This window comes from Panulirus ornatus, chromosome 50, assembly GCF_036320965.1.
Source record: "Panulirus ornatus isolate Po-2019 chromosome 50, ASM3632096v1, whole genome shotgun sequence".
Classification (NCBI taxonomy): Eukaryota; Metazoa; Arthropoda; class Malacostraca; order Decapoda; family Palinuridae; genus Panulirus; species Panulirus ornatus.
The window spans coordinates 16,578,881-16,603,204 of record NC_092273.1 but is presented as its reverse complement, the minus strand read 5'-3'; the positions used below and the strand labels follow the sequence as shown (position 1 = coordinate 16,603,204).

The following is a 24,324-nucleotide window of genomic DNA, read 5'->3' as shown; positions in this document are numbered from 1 at the left end:
GATGGATGGAAAATGGCCATAGAGGAAGGGATTGAAAACGAGGCATGTAGGAGGAGCCTCCAGGAGATGGGTTTGAAGTCATGCAGTGACGCGTTGTAGCACTAGGCTCTGGAACCCTTGCAGTGACGTGTTGAAGCACTAGGCTCTGGGACCCTTGCAGTGACGTGTTGTAGCACAAGGCTCTGGAACCCTTGCAGTGGCGTATTTTAGCACTAGGCTCTGGAACTCTTGCAGTGACGTGTTGTAGCACAAGGCTCTGGAACCCTTGCAGTGACGTGTTGTAGCGCTAGGCTCTGGAACCCTTAAACTTCATAGGTCATGTAGTTGGTACCCTAGAAGGACTGGACTCGTACCTGGATATGTTTGCGATGACAGCAAGGTCATGAGGGAAGTGGAAAGAAAATAGACAGGTTCTCAACAACTCTCACAAGAGAACAAACTCCAAAATGGGTCTGATATACATTGGGTCATGAAACTGGCTTCGAGCACACGTGTGAAGTGGCGAGGACGGGACACACAGGAAGGAGGTTGAGGTATGACTGTCATCCAGCAGGGAATCAGCTGCAGGAGTCTTATGTGTGAGAGGAGGACGTGGGAGTCGACAGTGCACCTCACCTGTGCTCTACCTTTAAGAAAATTTCAAAAAAAAAAGAGACAAAATGAAAATTAGAAAAAAAAGGAAAAATGTAAATTACAAAAAAAAAAGGAAAATTAATTTCAAAAAAAAAAGAGACAAAATGAAAATTAGAAAAAAAAAGGAAAATGTAAATTACAAAAAAAAAAAAAAAACAAAAAAAAAAAAAACGAAAAACAAAATAAAGAAAAAACAGTGTTGAATGCTTTGTTGACGTCTATTGCCACTAGCACAGTGCGGGAGGGGGAGGGCTGTGTTGGCTGAAGCCATCTTGTGTGTGTTGTGTGAGGTCAGTGCGTGGCGTATGGTGGAGTGGTTGGGTCTGAAGCCAATGTTTTGTGGGTGAAAATGGGATGTTTTAGATGATTCTGACGTGGAACATTTTTACACAGAAATTAGATGCCGAGGATAGAAGTGATGTAGGGTGGTAAGAGTAGGGAAGTTGCCTGGTTGAGAGGGTTTTAGGATTGGAATTATTTTGGCAAGTTTCCAGATGTTAGGGCTTTGCTGTGTAACCAGAAGTGGTTGAAAATATATGTAATGATTGGTTTGCAAATGGCCAGAGTGATTTATCTCAAAGTTTGACATGTTGTCAGAGCTTGTAGTAGGAGAATTCTTAAAGATTTTAAGTACATTATTTGTATGAATGGGAGTGAAGGATGGGTGAGCAATTGTTTTTTGTTGGATTTTGTGTAAGTTTTATATAACGTTTCTCTTGGTTTGTAGCTGATTTTTGGGAATGTGTCTATAGATATGGTTCACTGTTCTCTGGGAGAAGGGATGTTATCGGATTTTGGCTAGGGGCTGGATTGATGTGGTAAGTGCGGATCTTCTTTTTTCTAGCGTACCACAGAATTGGTTGCTGTTAAGTCTTGTGGTTCATTGTGTTGAGGAACGAGTGCCATTTTCATCTTGTCTTTCAGTGATTAGGTTAGTGATGGTGTCATTTAGAGTTGGATTCGTTCTCTGGTTTCTACTGAGGTGAGTTGGCTGTGTCTGAGCGGGTTTCTTTGCTTTATGAGTTATGAAACTTGTGGGCAGAAATTTAGGTTATATTTTTGTCTATATCTTTGTGGTATGTGCCTCTCATTGGCTTAGTTGGAGTTGCTGATGAAGAGTGGGATAGCATGCGTTGGGATGAGAAATCAACTGTACCGAAGTTTTAGAGTTTTGCTTAAATATACTGTTTGAAGGCTGGCCAGTCTGCTTTCTCTGTAGTTTGAATAAGCCTTTATGATGCTTGTGAGGTTTGTTTAGGCCACGAGGAATGTTATCAGCTCGTGTGCGTACTCCAGATGGTCCGTGTGTATAGGGCTGGAGATGGTGGGTCGGAGTCTGTTAGGCTGGTTGCGAAGGTTGAGGATATTTGAGAGGTTGCAGTTGGTTTATGAGTAGTTTAAGAAGTTCAGGAAGTCCATGCATTATGCCCAGTGGTGAGTTATAAGGAAAATGATTCGTTTTTCGACGGTGAGGTTTCGCTGGCGGATTAGTGATCATCCGATCAGCGTCCATGTTCTCAGCATTGAGCAGAAATGCAGAGGAACAGGACTTTCTAATCATGGTGTGTGTGTGTGTGGTGTGTGTGTGTGTGTGTGTTGTGTGTGTGTGTGTGTGTGTGTGTGTTGTGTGTGTGTGTGTGTTGTGTGTGTGTGTGTGTGTGTGTGTGTGTCTGTCTGTCTATGTTTGTGTGCGTCTGTGCATGTGTATTATTTACAGAAAGGAAAATGCAGTGGAAGGAAAAATTTTAAAAGTGGAAAAAAATCATAAAAATCGCTTTATCTCGTTTTCTCTTTTCCATTCAAGAAATGGCGTCCAGATATACTCTGCAGTAATGCCATTACAAGCTAAGCCGTTCCAGGTGACGCTGAAAGAAATTTACATTTCAGCGAACCATTTCAGGAGTTTCAGAAGCTTCCGCTCTGCCTGAATACCGATGCGAGGACAGACAAATAAGATTTTCATTTGCAAGGATGAAGAGACTAGCGTCCGAAATCAGTGTCAGCCTTCGAGAACGCGTGTGTCTGTATGTACGTATGTGTGTATGTTTGCGTATTCGTGTATGTATATATGTATTTTCTCTTGTGCTGAAATGGGATATGTAATTATCTATTTGCACGATACAAGAAGGGAGCTTTACTCTAGTTGGGCTCCATGTATTGTGTATATCTTAGTATATGTGTCTCTTCATGTCCTGCATATGTATAAATGCATGTATTTGAGTGTATGTATATAAGGGTGTGTATGTATGTGTGGATATATGTATGTATGTATGTATGTATGTGTTTGTGTATGTATGTGTATATGTATTGTTACGCAACACGAATAACGCACCTCTAAAGTTAAGGGATGAAATTCAACTCAGGGATTAAAACTATATACATTATGGTTGCGAGGCGTGGGCTATGGATAGAGTTGTGTGCAGGAGGATGGATGTGCTGGAAATGAGATGTTTGAGGACAATGTGTGGTGTGAGGTGGTTTGATCGAGTAAGTAACGTAAGGGTAAGAGAGATGTGTGGAAACAAAAAGAGCGTGGTTGAGAGAGCAGAAGAGGGTGTTTTGAAATGGTTTGGGTACATGGAGAGAATGAGTGAGGAAAGATTGACCAAGAGGATATGTGTGTCGGAGGTGGAGGGAACGAGGAGAAGAGGGAGACCAAATTGGAGGTGGAAAGATGGAGTGAAAAAGATTTTGTGTGGTCGGGGCCTGAACATGCAGGAGGAAGAAAGGAGGGCAAGGAATAGAGTGAATTGGATCGATGTGGTATACCGGGGTTGACGTGCTGTCAGTGGATTGAATCAGGGCATGTGAAGCGTCTGGGGTAAACCATGGAAAGCTGTGTAGGTATGTATATTTGCGTGTGTGGACGTATGTATATACATGTGTATGGGGGTGGGTTGGGCCATTTCTTTCGTCTGTTTCCTTGCGCTACCTCGCGAACGCGGGAGACAGCGACAAAGCAAAAAAAAAAAAAAAAAAAACATTAAAAGGAACAGGTAATGCAAAAAAGAAATAAATCACTTACAGAATAAAAAATTAAACGTTACACGAACCAAAAAGTTTCCAAACGAAGAAATTTTTCCTCTACACAAATAATAATTAAGAAAATAATGATGATAATGATAAAACAAAAATAGTATAATGATAAAAAATAGATAATAATGATAATGATGAAAATAGTAGTAATAAGATGATAATGAAAATAATAATAAAAAATAAAAAATAAAAAAATTATATATTTTTTTTTTTTTTCTTTGCCCGCTGTCCCCCCGTTTTTGCAAAGGAGCGAAAAAAGGGAAACCCCCCCAACCCCCAAAAAAAATTTCCCAAAACCCACCCCCAAAAAATTTACAACCCAATTGAAAATTAATACATACACTCCACACACGAAAAATATACATACCAAAACATCTCAATGTCACATATATATACACACACAGACCCATACATATATACCCATGCAACAATTCACACTTTTCCCCCTTTTATTCATTCCCATCGCCACCTCGCCCCCACATAATGATAATAATAATAAAAAAATAAATAATAAATAATAAAAAAAAAATTATAATAATAAAAAAATATATAAAAATTTGAAGATACCTCTGAAAATTTTGAGCACTCACTCTTCCCCCCTTTTGGGCCTTTGAACAATGGCCCCTATGAAACGCATTCCGCCAATCCCAGGCACCTCACCATGATTCATACATACTTTTAAAAAACCCTTTACCAACCATCAATAATACAGTCACCCCTTTTTTTTAATAAAATTCCACTCATTACCATCCAAACCTCTGCCTTGCCGGCTTTCATTTTCCCCCCCGCAAACTTTTACTCCCTCTTTTTCTTTTTTCCAAATAAAATTTTTCCCAAACCCCTCTCACTTTGACACCACCTCGCCCAAAACCCCCTAAAATCTGCCACTCTATCATCAAACACTTTCCAACAAACCTTAAAAATACCACTCCATCCCCTTTCTCACATCACCACTACTTGTTATCACCCCCCCCATTTCCCGCCCTTCACTGAATTTCCCATTTGCTCCCTTGTCTTACGCACTTTATTTACCTCCTTCCAAAACCCTCTTTTTATTCCCCCCCAAAATTTAAATGAAACTCTCCCCCCCCCAAACTCTCATTTCCCCTTTTTTTTTCCACCTCTTGCACCTTTCTCTTGACCTCCGCCCCTCTTTCTTTTATACTCTCCCACTCAATTTCTTTTTTTCCCTGAAAAAAATCGTCCAATGCCTCTCTCTTCTCTTTCACGAAGGGGGTTTTTTTGAAAGGGTTTTGGGGCACATGGAGAGAATGAGGGGAGAAATGATTGCCAAGAGGATATTGTGTCGGAGGTAGGGAACGAGAAGTGGGAACCAAATTGGAGGTGGAAAGATGGAGTGAAAAAGATTTTGTGTGATCGGGGCCCGAACATGCAGGGGGGTGGGAAAAGGGGGGCAAGGAATAGAGTAATTGGATCGATGTGGGATACCGGGGTTGACTGCTGTCAGTGGATTGAATCAAAGGGCCCTGTAAGCGTCTGGGGGGAAACCATGGAAACCCGGGAGGGATGTAATTTGCTGGTGGACGTATGTATATACATTGTATGGGGGTGGGTTGGGCCATTTCTTTTCGTCCCGTTTCCTTTTCGCTACCTCGCGAAAAGCGGGAGACACGACCAAAACAAAAAAAAAAAAAAAAAAATAATAAGATAATTCTAATACACTTTACACGCTGGCCCCAAATATATATAACCAAAAATAACAATCAAATGGGAAAACAAAAGCAGCACGGTGGCTACAAAGTACAAATTATGAATACGTGAAAATTACGCTACCTACCCGGGGATTTCCCCTGGAGGGGTTTTAAAACCCCCAGGGTCGTTCTGATTGGCTGACAAAAAAATGAAAAGCTGACGTCAACCGGGCAGGGGCCCCCATCCCGGGCGCGGTTGGGTTTTAAATAAAATGTTGACGTCACACTCGAAAAACATGGAATAGGCCCCCGTTTTTTGGTTTTTGGGGTCCGGGGGGTTTAAAAGTGGCCCAAAATAAAACCCAAAAGAAAAAACCCCAATTTCGTAACAATTTTTTGGGGTGTGTGTGGGGTGTGTGTGTTTTTATACAAATACGTCAAAGAGGCCTTTTTTTTACGACCGGAGCCTATGAAAAAAAAGAAAAAATATATATGTTTGCATATAGTAGGATGAGATGTGTTTTGCGTGCCATGTTATATGTGTGGTGTGTGTTTGTGTGTGTGGTGTTGGTTGTGTGTGTTGTGGGGGCGCGCGCGCGCGCGCCTGCACACGTCCGTGTGTACCGAAAATGAAAGATTAAAATTATCATGGGGATTTTTTACTTACTTTTTTTTTTTTAATCTACATTTTTTTTTGGACTTCCTACCATCAACAGTTAAAGCCTTTTAGAAATACATCTGTAATTTTCAGGCATATTCAGTTCAGGGGAAAGAATGAACATGTAACTTTTCTAATCAGGAAAAAATTTCCCCCCGCCATTTGCAAGAAATGACCCCCAACTCAAAAAAGGATCATTTTTTTTTTTCCCCCTGTGGTTTTTATTGTTAAATCCAGCTTCACTTTGGGTTTGCACAGAGCGAACCCTGCTTTTAAAAAAGGGGTGGAAAGGTTTTGGAAAAACTTTTTTTTTTGGGCTGCCAGAAAGCGTTTGACACTAGCCACTTCAAGGAGTAAAGAAGTTGAATCTTTCTAGCAAGGATGGGGAAAAGGAGTCTCCCCTCGATGGATGGGAAAAAGGCCATAGAGGGAAAGGGGTTAAAAAAGAGGCAAAAGTAGGAGGAGCCTCCAGGGGATGGGTTTTAAATCATGCAGTACGTGTTGAAACACTAGGGGCCCCTGGGGGAACCCCCCTTTCAGTGACGTGTTGTAGCACAACTCTGGGAACCCCCTTTTTCCAGGTTGGAAAGTGGGGTTTTTAGCCGGCCCAAGCTCTTTTTACCCTTGGAAAAATTCATAGGTCATTATTGGTACCCTAAAGGGCTGGACTCGTAAACCCGGATTTGTTTTCGATGACAGCAAAGGGCATGAGGGGAATGGAAAGAAAAAGAAAGGTTTTTCAAAAACTCTCAAAAAGAGAACAAACTCCCAAAAAGGGTCTGGTATAAAATTGGGGCAGAAACTGGCTTTTGAGCACACGTGTGAAGTGGCGAGGACGGGGCACCAAAAGGGAAAGGAAAGGGTTTAGGTATGACTGTCATCCAGCAGGGAAAAACACTGCAGGAGTCCCCTTTTGTGTGAGAGGAGGACGTGGGAGTCACGTGCACCTCAAACCGTGCTCTACCTTTAAGAAAATTTCAAAAAAAAAAGAAAACAAAATGAAAATTAGAAAAAAAAAAGGGAAAAGTAAAATTTCAAAAAAAAAAAAAAAAAAGGGAGTCGACAGTGCACCTCACCTGGGCTCTACCTTTAAGAAAATTTCAAAAAAAAAAGAGACAAAATGAAAATTAGAAAAAAAAAGGAAAATGTAAATTACAAAAAAGAAAATGTCTGCTGGCTATATTAGAATGTCATGTAACTGCAGAACGAAATGTTCAAGTGTATTAGTATTAACCCAAATTTTTGGGAAAATTATTTTTTTAGTCTGGGGCTTCCATATTGTTCTTTGTGGAGACAGGCTAAACCAGGATTGACCGTTATGATACCTCCCTCTGTTGTCGAGCAGCGAATCTTTGAAATTCTCTTCTTTCCCTTTCTTTCTTCTTATTATAAATATTCAGCCTCAAAGATTCAGGCCCCACAAACACCTGTAGTATCTATCGTACTGCCTCTTATAACACTGTGTTTATAGTACTGCCTTCAATAATACTGTATCTAAAGTACTGCCTTCTATAATCTGTATCTATAGTACTGCCTTTTATAATACTGTATCTATTAGTACTGCCTTTTATAATACTGTATCTTAGTACTGCCTTCTATAATACTGTTCTATAGTACTGCCTTCTATAATACTGTATCTATAGTAGTATTATAGTACTGCCTTCTATATTACTGTATCTATAGTAGTAATCTATAGTACTGCCTTTTATAATACTGTATCTATAGTAGTAATCTATAGTACTGCCTCTATAATACTGTATCTATAGTAGTATCTATAGTACTGCCTTTTATAATATTGTATCTATAGTACTTGCCTTTTATAATACTGCATCTGTAGTACTGCCTTCTATAATAACTGTATCTATAGTAACTGCCTTCTATAATACTGATCTATAGTACTGCCTTCTGTAATACTGTATCTATGTACTGCCTTCTATAATACTGTATCTATAGTATGCCTTCTATAATACTGTATCTATAGTAGTAATCTATAGTACTGCCTTCAATAATACTGTATCTATAGTAACTGCCTTCTATAATAATGTATCTATAGTAGTATCTATAGTACTTGCCTTTTATAATACTGCATCTGTAGTACTGCCTTTTATAATATTGTATCTATAGTACTGCCTTCTGTAATACTGTATCTATAGTACTGCCTTCTATAATACTGTAATCTATAGTACTGCCTTCTATAATACTGATCTATAGTACTGCCTTCTATAATACTGATCTATAGTACTGCCTTCTATAATCTGTATCTATAGTACTAGCCTTCTATAATACTGGTATCTATAGTACTGCCTTCTGTAATACTGTATCTATAGTACTGCCTCTTATAACACTGTGTTTATAGTACTGCCTTCTGTAATACTGTATCTATTAGTACTGCCTTCTATAATACTGTAACTATAGTACTGCCTTTTATAATATTGTATCTATAGTACTCTGCCTTCTATAATAATGTATCTATAGTAGTAATCTATAGTACTGCCTCTATAATACTGTATCTATAGTATGCCTTTTATAATACTGCATCTGTAGTACTGCCTTCTATAATACTGTATCTATAGTCTGCCTTCTATAATAACTGTATCTATAGTAACTGCCTTCTATAATACTGTAACTATAGTACTGCCTTCTATATACTGTATCTATAGTAACTGCCTTCTATAATACTGTAATCTATAGTACTGCCTTTTATAATACTGCATCTGTAGTACTGCCTTTTATAATATTGTATCTATAGTAGTAATCTATAGTACTGCCTTCTATAATACTGTTCTATAGTACTGCCTTTTATAATATTGTATCTATATATATATATATATAATATATAATATATATAAATATAAATATATATATATATAAATATAAATATATATATAATATTGTATCTATAGTACTGCCTTCTATAATACTGTTCTATAGTACTGCCTTTTATAATATTGTATCTATATATATATATATATAAATATAAATATATATATATATAAATATAAATATATATATATATATATAATATTGTATCTATAGTACTGCCTTCTATATTACTGTATCTATAGTAACTGCCTTCTATAATAATGTATCTATAGTAGTATTATAGTACTGCCTTTTATAATATTGTATCTATAGTACTGCTTTTATAATATTGTATCTATTGTAGTATCTATCGTACTGCCTTCTATAATAACTGTATCTATAGTATGCCTTTTATAATACTGCATCTGTAGTACTGCCTTCTATAATACTGTATCTATAGTCTGCCTTCTATAATTCTGTATCTATAGTACTGCCTTTTATAATACTGTATCTAAAGTACTGCCTTCTATAATACTGTATCTATGTACTGCCTTCTATATTACTGTATCTATAGTACTTGCCTTTTATAATACTGCATCTGTAGTACTGCCTTCTATAATATTGTATCTATTGTAGTATCTATCGTACTGCCTTCTATATTACTGTATCTATAGTAACTGCCTTCTATAATAATTGTATCTATAGTACTGCCTCTTATAACACATAACACTGTATCTGTAGTAATGCCTCTTATAACACTGTGTTTATAGTACTGCCTTTTATAATACTGTATCTATAGTACTGCCTTCCTATAATACTGTATCTATATACTGCCTTTTATAATATGTATCTATAGTAGTAATCTATAGTACTGCCTCTTATAACACTGTGTTTATAGTACTTAAGGATAGAGTCGTCTTGGTATCACTCGTAGTGATGGAGATGGAATGACGTTGACAGTAGTGATGGAGGAGATAAGGTGACGTCAGCGATGACGATGGAGGAGATGAAGTGACGTCTGCAATGGTGATGGAGGAGATGAGGTGACGTCTGCTATGGTGATGGAGGAGATGAAGTGACGTCTGCAATGGTGATGGAGGAGGTGACGTCTGCTATGGTGATGGAGGGGAGGAGGTGACGTCTGCTATGGTGATGGAGGAGATGAAGTGACGTCTGCAATGGTGATGGAGGAGGTGACGTCTGCTATGGTGATGGAGGGGAGGAGGTGACGTCTGCTATGGTGATGGAGGGGAGGAGGTGACGTCTGCTATGGTGATGGAGGGGAGGAGGTGACGTCTGCTATGGTGATGGAGGGGAGGAGGTGACGTCTGCTATGGTGATGGAGGGGAGGAGGTGACGTCTGCTATGGTGATGGAGGGGAGGAGGTGACGTCTGCTATGGTGATGGAGGGGAGGAGGTGACGTCTGCTATGGTGATGGAGGGGAGGAGGTGACGTCTGCTATGGTGATGGAGGGGAGGAGGTGACGTCTGCTATGGTGATGGAGGGGAGGAGGTGACGTCTGCTATGGTGATGGAGGGGAGGAGGTGACGTCTGCTATGGTGATGGAGGGGAGGAGGTGACGTCTGCTATGGTGATGGAGGGGAGGAGGTGACGTCTGCTATGGTGATGGAGGGGAGGAGGTGACGTCTGCTATGGTGATGGAGGGGAGGAGGTGACGTCTGCTATGGTGATGGAGGGGAGGAGGTGACGTCTGCTATGGTGATGGAGGGGAGGAGGTGACGTCTGCTATGGTGATGGAGGGGAGGAGGTGACGTCTGCTATGGTGATGGAGGGGAGGAGGTGACGTCTGCTATGGTGATGGAGGGGAGGAGGTGACGTCTGCTATGGTGATGGAGGGGAGGAGGTGACGTCTGCTATGGTGATGGAGGGGAGGAGGTGACGTCTGCTATGGTGATGGAGGGGAGGAGGTGACGTCTGCTATGGTGATGGAGGGGAGGAGGTGACGTCTGCTATGGTGATGGAGGGGAGGAGGTGACGTCTGCTATGGTGATGGAGGGGAGGAGGTGACGTCTGCTATGGTGATGGAGGGGAGGAGGTGACGTCTGCTATGGTGATGGAGGGGAGGAGGTGACGTCTGCTATGGTGATGGAGGGGAGGAGGTGACGTCTGCTATGGTGATGGAGGGGAGGAGGTGACGTCTGCTATGGTGATGGAGGGGAGGAGGTGACGTCTGCTATGGTGATGGAGGGGATGAATTGATGTCTGCTATGGTGATGGAGGGGAGGAGGTGACGTCTGCTATGGTGATGGAGGGGAGGAGGTGACGTCTGCTATGGTGATGGAGGAGGTGACGTCTGCTATGGTGATGGAGGAGGAGGTGGTGGAGTGAATATAGTGATGGTGATGGGGATCTTTTACTTGATTATGGCAACGCTGCTGGTGGATAGAAAGTGGAGGTGATAATGGAGATGGAGTGACGATAGTTGATGATGATGATGATGTTTGGAGTGGATGGAATAGTAGTGTTGATAGTGTTGCCATGTTTATGGTTGAAGTGATAACGATGGTGAAGTACGTCATGTAATCCTTATGTTACGATGGAAGGTATGGACGGGAGGCAGAAACGTGTGTTGCTTCACTTTTCAACTACTGGATGACCATCGAGGCGAAATATACACCGATGTCGGGCCGTAATGATGTCTGTTTCTTTCCCTACACCGCTTAGCTTTGGGCCTCATGTTCCCACTGCTGCACGCGAACGTACCCTTGACGAAGACCATGAGTCATATATCAGAATATTTCATGTTAATGCACTGAACGTTCTTAGCAAATTATCACAGTTAGAAGAACTTGCTTTGGAGGAAAATGACGATATGACAAGTCTTTTTTTAATCTTGGTCAGATATTAAAGACAGAGATATCCTCGCCGAACACACAATTCTGTTTAACAGTGATAAGAAAAATAATACAGCTGATGGTGTCTTGCTCTTCGTTAAAGTGCATCTTAATCCCGCATTAAAGAATTGTTATAACAGTTGATAGAATTAACTCTATTTCTGGTGAAATTAAAGATAAGCATTGTGCAAGAATATAATAGTAGGATTATAATGTAAGCCTCCAGTACAAAAACGAGGGGTAGACAAGAGACTATAATCAATCAGCAGAAACTTTTAATGAGAGGGGATGTGATCTTAATGGGGCATTTTAACTTACCAGTATCCAAGTGGGGAGAATCCCCAGTCCAATTAGTTGAAAAATCTACTCGGGATGAAAAAAATGTTAGATTTCGTTCTAGTTACAAGTGAGGATCTCATACACAATATTGAAGAGAGGGGAAAAGTTTGGTACAGGTGATCACAGACAAATCACTTTTTAGGTAACTTTTTTAACACGGGCTATAATACTGTTCAGTGCGGAAGTTGTGGAAGAATATGAGATGGTCCTCTTACAAATTTCATTGGTCTTCGCATTGCACCTTGGCAAGCAAACCTGGGACGATATTGTGATTGAGGACGATATAGACTTAACTTCGAAAAGTTTTCAGTAATACTTTCAAAGTAGTGGAAGGAACATATGAGCCAGTGTGTATAAGACAGTCTAGTTCCAAGACGAGACGGAAGTGGTGGATCGATGACATGACCAAGTGTTTGGTGTCTCAAGAAAGGAGCGCATGAGAATCTCAAAGAAACAAATGAGCAACAAGACTGGGTGAAGTACGTAAATTTGTGTAGGGAAAATAAGAGACTTACACGTCAAAGCAAAGGTCATTATGAAGCGAAAGCTGCTGAAAATAGCAAAGGAAATCCTGAAGAGCTTTATTGTTATGTTAGAAGTAAGAGAGTCATCAATTGGGCCATTGATTACGGAAAATGGTAATTTGATTCAAGACAACGAAGCCAAAGCAAAGATTTTCAACGATATATATATATATATATATATATATATATATATATATATATATATATATATATATATATATATATATATATATATTATATATATATATATATATATATATATATATTATATATATATATATATATATATATATATATATATATATATATATATATATATATATATATATATATATATATATTTGCATCTGCATTTTCAATTAAAGATACAACTCATGTCTAGAATCGAGTTTCATTGCTCACAGCGATAACGTTTTGCAACAGACTGAAATAACAGACGGAGGTACACTATCATTGGTATATGGTATGAGAGTAAATAGAACGCCAGATATGTTTTATCCGAGGACGCTGAACTAGGTGAAAAATGAGGTGGTTAAACCACCACGGGCTGAGCCACTGGCTGCATCTTTTCAATACGTCGCCTGCGACGGGACATGTTCCAGAGGAATGGAAATTTGACAGTGTAACTAACTAACACCGATGTCAAAAAGAAAGAAAACAAAAAAGGTGATATAAATCACAGGTCGAGAATAATCATCCACGTAGCTTCACGTCTGATGTTGGTAAACTGATGGAAACCGTCATTTGGAAGAAGATTGTGTTGACCATTTAGAAGAGCATCACTTGATGAACGATTCTCAGTCTGGTTTTCACCCGTTTGGCTCATGTTTGACAAATCTGCTTGATACCTTTTATGAAATAGTCAATAATAAAAGTAAAGACGTTTATATATATATATATATATATATATATATATATATATATATGGGTTTCGCGCACGATGCTGAGTTGAAATTCATGTCTCGACAACAGAAACTGATCATCTGCAGCTTGAAACGGTCGCAGACGAACTGATGGAGTGGTCTGACGGTTGGCGAAGGAATGTCACTATTTGTAAGTGGAAAGTTTTACGCAACGGAAGTAGAAAAAAAAAATGAAATGAATTCTTTTGAGCTCCAGAAGGCCACTGAGGATAAAGACTTGGGTGTAATGATCTCTGGTGATCTATAACCAAGCAAGCAGTGCATAGAAGCAGTAGAAAGAGCCAAAAAGAATTCATGGCTTCTTGAGAGGGACTTTCGAATTTAAGTCTCACTGATGCGGACGTCCCCATCTTGAATTCTGTGTCCAGTCTTGGCCACCCTTCTTGAGGAAAGACATAGACAGAATGGGGAGAGTACAGAGACGAGCTACCAAGATGATTCCCTGCCTGGGAAACAAATCCAGGGAGAACCGAATCAACAAATCAAATCTATTTAGTTGAGAAAACAGAAGATTAAGGAGTGATCTATCTAACAGTGGTGTTGAAAACTATTAAGATCTTGGATGATCTCGATCTTACGAGGTACTTAAGGATAGAGTCGTCTTGGTATCACTCGTAGTGATGGATATAAACTCGAGGGCAAACGCTTTTCTTCGAATGAGGCGAAATACTTTCCTCCAACAGGTTTGTTAATATGTGGAATGATGCGCCAGTTAGAGAAGTTGAAAGCAGTGCTATTGATACGTTTAACCACAGAGTTGGTGACTATTTCCCTTCATATCCCCGACTGTCATTATTATTTGCAGCTCCACGTTAATCTTACCGCTCTTCTTCTTTAAGGTGTTTGTGGCTTTCAACTCCTGCCACATTGATCCCTGAGTTTCTGTGGTCTTCCACTATTACAAACAGCCTCGTTTCGACACAACGTTCTGAGTTGCTGTTTGACTTCAGTTGTCCCTCTTTGCCTTCTCATGTCTTTCCTTACAGTTACGAGCAGCCACTCTGTAAAACATGTTCCCCAAAAATCCGTAGAATATTTCTCTCTGTCTCTTTACCTTCTCTGTCTTTCTAGCCTTTTTCATATCTCATTGAAGGACTGGGCTCAGTGAGGATGTCTATCCGTGAACAGAACTTACGACATGAAAATAGAAATACGTATAAGATACGCAATTAGAACCTAGGAAGTGTACGCGGCCGCTGGGTCCCTGTCTTGCCTCCCAACGGTAAATACGTAAGGTCGCCCTCAGGAGCAATTAGCTGAGCCAAGACCCGTGTAGTGATCAGGCAAGCTCGAGGGTTGAATACCTGGATTACCCAACCACCACACAGTATGCCCAGCCAGGGAGGAGTATGAATGAACGACCGGGTGTGGTGGTTCTGGACTCATGTATGCCAGAGGAAAGCTAAGCAGGAATTTCTGATGTGATTTCTGCTGTCTTGTTGTGCCTGTACAGGGTTGACCAAGGCTTGATTACCCGTCTTGTAGTTCGTAACCGCGACGTCCTCCAACGTCCAGACTCGCCAGCAGGAACCGAGATAGTGTTTACACTCGCATCTCAACACTAGAGTAAGACCCAGTGGTGTCGTGTGGGTAGGCGAGGTGGTATGGGGGTCATATTAAAGGTATTCAGGTTCAGGGGCTCAAGTTCTCTTTAGGCCATGTGTATATCCAGATACTTCAAGTGTCTCGCTTCATTGTGAATGACAGTGAGCTTAAAATCGATGCTTTTGATGGTTCCTCCGTGGTGTAGCAGGTAGCGGTGTTGACCATGACGCATTCATGGGCCACCTGGGATCGAGCACATAGGGTCCAATCCTGGTTGTGGCAGTCGGTCCACAGCTTACCCACCTGTTCATCCTCCCCTCGGGGTTCATCAGTGAATAGTGTATATATATATATATATATATATATATATATATGTATATATATATTTTTTTTTTTTTTCAAACTATTCGCCATTTCCCGCGTTAGCGAGGTAGCGTTAAGAACAGAGAACTGGGCCACTGAGGGAATATCCTCACCTGGCCCCCTTCTCTGTTCCTTCTTTTGGAAAATTAAAAAAAATTGAGAGGGGAGGATTTCCAGCCCCCCGCTCCCTCCCCTTTTAGTCGCCTTCTACGACACGCAGGGAATACGTGGGAAGTATTCTTTCTCCCCTATCCCCAGGGATAATATATATATATATATATATATATATATATATATATATATATATATATATATATATATATATATATATATATATATATATTTTTTTTTTTTTTTTTTTTTTTTTTTTTTTTTTTGCCGCTGTCTCCCGCGTTTGCGAGGTAGCGCAAGGAAACAGACGAAAGAAATGGCCCAACCCACCCCCATACACATGTATATACATACGTCCACACACGCAAATATACATACCTACACAGCTTTCCATGGTTTACCCCAGACGCTTCACATGCCCTGATTCAATCCACTGACAGCATATCAACCCCGGTATACCACATCGCTCCAATTCACTCTATTCCTTGCCCTCCTTTCACCCTCCTGCATGTTCAGGCCCCGATCACACAAAATCTTTTTCACTCCATCTTTCCACCTCCAATTTGGTCTCCCTCTTCTCCTCGTTCCCTCCACCTCCGACACATATATCCTCTTGGTCAATCTTTCCTCACTCATTCTCTCCATGTGCCCAAACCATTTCAAAACACCCTCTTCTGCTCTCTCAACCACGCTCTTTTTATTTCCACACATCTCTCTTACCCTTACGTTACTTACTCGATCAAACCACCTCACACCACACATTGTCCTCAAACATCTCATTTCCAGCACATCCATCCTCCTGCGCACAACTCTATCCATAGCCCACACCTCGCAACCATACAACATTGTTGGAACCACTATTCCTTCAAACATACCCACTTTTGCTTTCCGAGATAACGTTCTCGACTTCCACACATTCTTCAATGCTCCCAGAATTTTCGCCCCCTCCCCCACCCTATGATCCACTTCCGCTTCCATGGTTCCATCCGCTGCCAGATCCACTCCCAGATATCTAAAACACTTTACTTCCTCCAGTTTTTCTCCATTCAAACTTACCTCCCAATTGACTTGACCCTCAACCCTACTGTACCTAATAACCTTGCTGTTATTCACATTTACTCTTAACTTTCTTCTTTCACACACTTTACCAAACTCAGTCACCAGCTTCTGCAGTTTCTCACATGAATCAGCCACCAGCGCTGTATCATCAGCGAACAACAACTGACTCACTTCCCAAGCTCTCTCGTCCCAACAGAACTTCATCTATTCTGTCTTATTATTACAGACAGGACAGACAGATCAGATCGGCCTCCTTGCGGACATTTCACAAGCTCATACACGTCGGGCTACCTACATTATATAACGACTATTAAAAGAACACACGGCGCTGCCTTAAGATCGTCCTCTGGTTGATACTGCAGAACTGGTGGTGGTGACCCACAGCTGAGAAAACAGTACACGACGAGTGCATAGGAAAACACATAGTAACAGACATTGGGTGGGGGTTTCATTCGAGTTAATGCTCTGTGTTACTGGAGAGGTCACGAAGTAACAACATTTTGTGTAGTGAGAGCTATTACATACATAGATGCAATCGTGTAAATGGGGGTGCCAAATGCATGCAGACGGTTATGTACTGCAAACTTATTTTATACTCGGCGTATCTCAGAGCGGGTGGAAACAGATAAATCTTAAGCGGTGCGCTCGTCCGGGGGGGCCTTGTGAGGTGGGCGAGAGTAGCTAGTTTATGGGGGGGGGGGGGGGCATATATATGTATATCTTCTGGAGTGAGTGGATTTCTGGCGCTCGCTTGAGGTCTCTGATTTCTCTGTTTAGCGGATATGGAAATACTGCGGCGGTCGAGTGTGGCTTATCGAGGTCTCTTGAGTGCTGGGTGGGGGAGGGGGGGTAGTGTCTATGGGGGGCGCCTCACTGTGGGGGTACAGGGGGAAGTCGAGGGGGGGGGGGTCATGTATAGATTCTGACTGTCTCCTCTTCTTTCGTGGTGTCGTTGCGATCGGGGCGCGGCGTCATGCTGTCATACGGATTGCGTCGAGGCTGAGATCTTGGGACACACTTAATAATACACAAGAGATAGGGAGGGGGGGGGCGGTGGGGGGGGGGGAGCGGGCACGATCCGTGGGCACACAGAGACTGTTGAGCAGAGGGGGAGATCTCTTTAGAAGAATTATACAGCGTGGTGGGGAGAGAAGTGACACACTGTGTTTATATACTGCCTTTTATAATATTGTTTCTATAGTAGTATTATAGTACTGCCTTCTGTAATACTGTATCTATAGTAGTATCTATAGTACTGCCTCTTATAACACTGTGTTTATAGTACTGCCTTTTATAATATTGTATCTATAGTACTGCTTTTATAATATTGTATCTATTGTAGTATCTATCGTACTGCCTTCTATAATACTGTTCTATAGTACTGCCTTTTATAATATTGTATCTATAGTACTGCCTCTTATAACACTGTGTTTATAGTACTGCCTTCTGTAATACTGTATCTATAGTAGTATCTATGTACTGCCTTCTATAATATTGTATCTATAGTAGTATTCTATCGTACTGCCTTCTATAATTACTGTATCTATAGTACTGCCTTTTATAATACTGCATCTGTAGTACTGCCTTCTAAATACTGTATCTATAGTTACTGCCTTCTATAATACTGTATCTATTGTACTGCCTTCTATAATACTGTATCTATAGTATGCCTTTTATAATATTGTACTATAGTAGTATCTATAGTAGTATTCTATCGTACTGCCTCTATAATACTGTATCTATTAGTACTGCCTTCTATAATACTGATCTATAGTACTGCCTTCTATAATACTGTATCTATCGTACTGCCTTCTATATTACTGTATCTATAGTACTAGCCTTCTATAATATTGTAATCTATAGTAGTATCTATCGTACTGCCTTCTATAATACTGGTATCTATAGTACTGGCCTTCTATAATACGGTATCTATAGTACTGCCTTTTATAATATTGTATCTATAGTACTGCCTTCTATAATACTGTAATCTATAGTACTGCCTTCTATAATACTGTATCTAAGTACTGCCTTTTATAATACTGTATCTATGTACTGCCTTCTATTAATACTGTATCTATAGTAACTGCCTTCTATAATACTGTATCTAATAGTACTGCCTTCTATAATACTGTATCTATAGTACTGCCTTTTATAATACTGCATCTGTAGTACTGCCTTCTATAATACTGTATCGATAGTACTGCCTTCTATAATACTGTATCTATTAGTACTGCCTTCTATAATTACTGTATCTATAGTACTGCCTTCTATAATACTGTATCTATATACTGCCTTTTATAATATGTATCTATAGTATATCTATCGTACTGCTTCTATAATACTGTATCTATAGTACTGCCTTCTATAATAACTGTATCTATAGTACTGCCTTTTATAATATTGTACTATAGTAGTATCTATCGTACTGCCTTCTATAATACTGTAATCTAAGTACTGCCTTTTATAATACTGCATCTGTATACTGCCTTCTATAATTTTGTATCTATAGAGTATCTATCGTACTGCCTTCTAAATACTGTATCATAGTACTGCCTTCTATAATACTGTAATCTATAGTACTGCCTTCTATAATACTGTATCTATAGTACGCCTCTATAATACTGTAATCTATAGTACTGCCTTTTATAATATTGTATCTATAGTAAGTATCCTATCGTACTGCCTTCTATAATACTGTATCTATATACTGCCTTTTATAATACTGCATCTGTAGTACTGCTTCTATAATACTGTAATCTATAGTACTGCCTTCTATAATACTGATCTATAGTACTGCCTTCTATAATACTGTATCTAAGTACTGCCTTCATAATACGTATCTATAGTACTGCCTTCTATAATACTGTATTCTATAGTACTGCCTTTTATAATATTGTATCTATAGTAGTATCTATCGTACTGCCTTCTATAATACTGTATCTATAGTACTGCCTTCTATAATACTGTATCTATAGTACTGCCTTTTATAATACTGCATCTGTAGTACTGCCTTTTATAAAATTGTATCTAAAGTAGTATCTATAGTACTGCCTTCTATAATACTGTATCTATAGTACTGCCTTCTATAATACTGATCTATAGTACTGCTTCTATAATACTGTTATCTATAGTACTGCTTCTATAATATTGTATCTATAGTAGTAATCTATCGTATCTGCCTTCTATAATACTGTTTCTATAGTACTGCCTTCTATAATACTGTATCTATAGTACTGCCTTTTATAATATTGTATCTATAGTACTCCTTCTATAATACTGTATCTATAGTACTGCCTTCTATAATACTGTATCTATATACTGCCTTTTATAATATTGTTATCTATAGTAGTATCTATCGTACTGCCTCTATAATACTGTATCTATAGTACTGCCTTCTATAATACTGTTTCTATAGTACTGCCTTCATAATACTGTACTATAGTACTGCCTTTTATAATATTGTATCTATAGTAGTATCTATCGTACTGCCTTCTATAATTCTGTATCTATAGTACTGCCTTTTATAATACTGCATCTGTAGTACTGCCTTTTATAATAATGTATCTATAGTAGTATCTATAGTACTGCCTTCTATAATACTGTATCTATAGTACTGCCTTCTATAATACTGTATCTATAGTACTGCTTCTATAATTACTGTATCTATAGTACTGCCTTCTATAATAATTGTATCTATAGTAGTAATCTATAGTACTGCCTTCTATAAGACTGTATCTATAGTACTGCCTTTTATAATATTGTATCTATAGTAAGTATCCTATCGTACTGCCTTCTAAATACTGTATCTATAAGTACTGCCTTTTATAATACTGCATCTGTAGTACTGCTTTTATAATATTGTATCTATAGTAGTATCTATATACTGCCTTCTATAATACTGTATCTATATACTGCCTTCTATAATACTGTATTCTATAGTACTGCCTTCTATAATACTGTAATCTATAGTACTGCCTTCTATAATAATTGTATCTATAGTAGTAATCTATAGTACTGCCTTCTATAATACTGTAACTATAGTACTGCCTTCTATAATACTGTATCTATAGTACTGCTTCTATAATAACTGTATCTATAGTACTGCCTTCTATAATACTGTAATCTATAGTATATCTATAGTACTGCCTTCTATAATACTGTAACTATAGTACTGCCTTCTAATAATACTGTATCTATAGTAGTATCTATAGTACTGCCATATATAATACTGTATCTAAGTACTGCCTTTTATAATACTGTATCTATAGTAGTATCTATAGTACTGCCTTCTATAATACTTATCTATAGTACTGCCTATAATACATGTCCGTTGCTGGTCCTCGCTTGACCTGAGTATAGCAGTGTAACATAGCACAACAGTGACAGGATAGCATAGCACAGGAATATACCGTGCTCTGCTGGTCAGAGAAATAGGTTGAGGGAATGTGCATGGCGCGACGAGGTGGACGAGGTGGATTATGGAGGAGAGGGAACGGCCCTCCTGACACCGGCGAAAGTGATGGAGTGGCCGTAGTGATGGAGATGGAATAACCTGGCTGATGGAGGAGAGTTACCGCAGTGATATTAATGGTTCGACCATTGTTATGGTGGTGGCGCCGTTGGTGATGGAGGTTATGGTGATGGCTGATGGTGATGGAAGTTATGGTGTCATGGTGATGGAGGTTCTGGTGTCAGGGTGATGGTGATGGAGATTCTGGTGTCAGAGTGATGGTGATGGAGATTATGGTGTCAGGTAGGAATATACATACATACATACATACATACATACATACATACATACATACATACAATTGATCTCCGTTCCCCGCGTTGGCAAGGTAGCGCCAGAACAAACGAACAAAAAAGGCCATATCCCTCCACATCCAGTCTCTAACTGTCATGTGTGATGCACCGAAACCACAGCTCCCTAACCACAACCAGGCCCCACAGACCTTTCCATGCTTTACCCCTGACGTTTCACATGCCATGGTTCAGTCCATTGACGACACGTCGGCCCAAGTACATATCCCACATCGTTCCAACCCACTCTATCCGTTATCCGTTCTTGCCTTTCACCCTCCTGTATGTTCAGGCCCCGACCACTCAAAATCTTTTTCACTCCATCTTTCCATCTAAAGTTTAGTCTCCCGCTTCTCCTTGTTCCTCCACTTTTAACACGTATGTCCTCTTTGTCAACCTTTCTTCACTCCATTCTCTGCGTATGTCCATATGCTTTCAGCACACCCCTCTTCTGCTCTCTCAACCACGCTCTTTTTATTTCCACACATCTCTCTTACCCTTACGTTACTTACTCGATCAAACCACCTCACACCACATATTGTCCTCAAACATTTCATTTGCAAGACGTACACCTTTCTCCGCACAGCCATATTATATTGCTGGAACTACTCTTCACTTAAACATACCTATTTTTGCCCTTCCAGTTAACGTACTCTTCTTCCACGCATTCTTCATCGCTCCCAGAATCTTCGCCCCCCTCCCCCACCCTATGATCCACTTCCGCTTCCATGGTTCCATCCGCTGCCAGATCCACTCCCAGATATCTAAAACACTTCATTTCGTCCAAGTTTTCTTCACTGATGGTGATGTGGGAGAGTCACTTTGTTCATAATGATGCACGAGATGGAGACAGAGATTGTGATGGCGTGACTAGTATGATGGCAGGGAAGAAGAATGGAGGGATTTTAATGAAGGTGATGGAGGAGATTAGAGTGGTCATAGGGAAGTAAGGGCCCTCCTTAATTTCAGTCTCTTATTAACTCAGTATAATTGGGGGGGGGGGGGGGGGGGGGGGGGGGGGGGGGGGGTGGGGGGTGGGGACAGCTCATTTACTTTCTGTGGATATTGATTTCACCCAAGACCTCTCATTGAGCTCCCTCATTACCAACAGATGCGAGAGAAGTGTTGATTAACTCAAGTGACAAATCTCACTTTAAATCTTGCCTGAGGTTAGTACGCTAAGCTTTCCAGGCTTGGGCGAGGTTAATCCTGGTGACAAGGTAAGAAACCTCATAGGGTCACCTGGTCCCTCAGGCGACTTGATCCATCGACATGTCACCTATGCTACACACACCATCCTCCTGCTTTCACCTTAGGTACTGTCTAACAGGAACTGTCTAACAGGAACCCTCTAACATTCTCAAATGAATGCCAAGGTGTGGTACCCTAGCCAACTGTCACTTAGGTACCCCTAACGATAACCAGCTGTTCCTCATGTATCCCCCCCACCCCCCTCTTAGCCAGTTGTTATGTCAGGTCGCTCCAACCCCTCTCGGGGTTTCATTACCCGGAACTAACTGTTACCTCAGGTACCTCCTCCTCCTCCTCCTCTCCTCGCCTTCCCACCCAACCATCTGTCACATCAAGTACAGCTAATGAGATGACATCCTGAGGGGGGGGTCCCTAGCTATCCATACCAGCTGTCATCTTCGCCCCCCACCTTTGCTAACTGACCTGACACATGTCACCAAACACCCTGCAGGAACCAGCCACCCTTATGACCTCGGAGGGTGCGTCCTCCCTGATTCCCTTCCTCCACGACCCAGAGATGTCACCTCAAGAGACAGACCAACTGACCTTTCACACCTGGGGGGGGTCAGACTCCGCCGTGAACTCAAGCCACTCCACCCAGAGGCTGTCAAATCAGGTAGCCCTTGAAAGTTGAAGGTCCTCCTTCTTCTTGAACTCGTCCCAAGGAAGAGGTCAGAAACTTTGATCCAGGTCACTAACTAGATTACAGTGGATTTTTTTTCGGGGGGTGCGGGTGGCTTGCGACCTCATCTGAAGATGACTTGCTTCATTTACGAAGTGCCTGGACCAACGCTGATAGATTCTGATGAGAAAAAAATATGTCCAGAAGTCATATGGGGGGGGAGAATAGTTTATATATATATATATATATATATATATTATATATAATAATATATAAAAATATATATAATATATATATATATATATAATAATTTTTTTTTTTTTTTTTTTTTTTTTTTTTTTGCCGCTGTCTCCCGCGTTTGCGAGGTAGCGCAAGGAAACAGACGAAAGAAATGGCCCAACCCACCCCCATACACATGTATATACATACGTCCACACACGCAAATATACATACCTACACAGCTTTCCATGGTTTACCCCAGACGCTTCACATGCCTTGATTCAATCCACTGACAGCACGTCAACCCCGGTATACCACATCGCTCCAATCACTCTATTCCTTGCCCTCCTTTCACCCTCCTGCATGTTCAGGCCCCGATCACACAAAATCTTTTTCACTCCATCTTTCCACCTCCAATTTGGTCTCCCTCTTCTCCTCGTTCCCTCCACCTCCGACACATATATCCTCTTAGTCAATCTTTCCTCACTCATTCTCTCCATGTGCCCAAACCATTTCAAAACACCCTCTTCTGCTCTCTCACCCACGCTCTTTTTATTTCCACACATCTCTCTTACCCTTACGTTACTTACTCGATCAAACCACCTCACACCACACATTGTCCTCAAACATCTCATTTCCAGCACATCCATCCTCCTGCGCACAACTCTATCCATAGCCCACACCTCGCAACCATACAACATTGTTGGAACCACTATTCCTTCAAACATACCCACTTTTGCTTTCCGAGATAACGTTCTCGACTTCCACACATTCTTCAAGGTTCCCAGAATTTTCGCCCCCTCCCCACCCTATGATCCACTTCCGCTTCCATGGTTCCATCCGCTGCCAGATCCACTCCCAGATATCTAAAACACTTTACTTCCTCCAGTTTTTCTCCATTCAAACTTACCTCCCAATTGACTTGACCCTC

At 40.5% G+C, this 24,324-nt stretch overlaps 1 protein-coding gene across 1 annotated transcript in view; it reads left to right on the top strand.

The window, feature by feature from the left end:
• The window catches only part of LOC139764642 (cyclin-dependent kinase inhibitor 3-like), a 1,341,657-nt gene that overhangs the window by 444,554 nt on the left and 872,779 nt on the right, over positions 1–24,324 (top strand). The gene's annotated exons all lie outside the window — the stretch shown is intronic.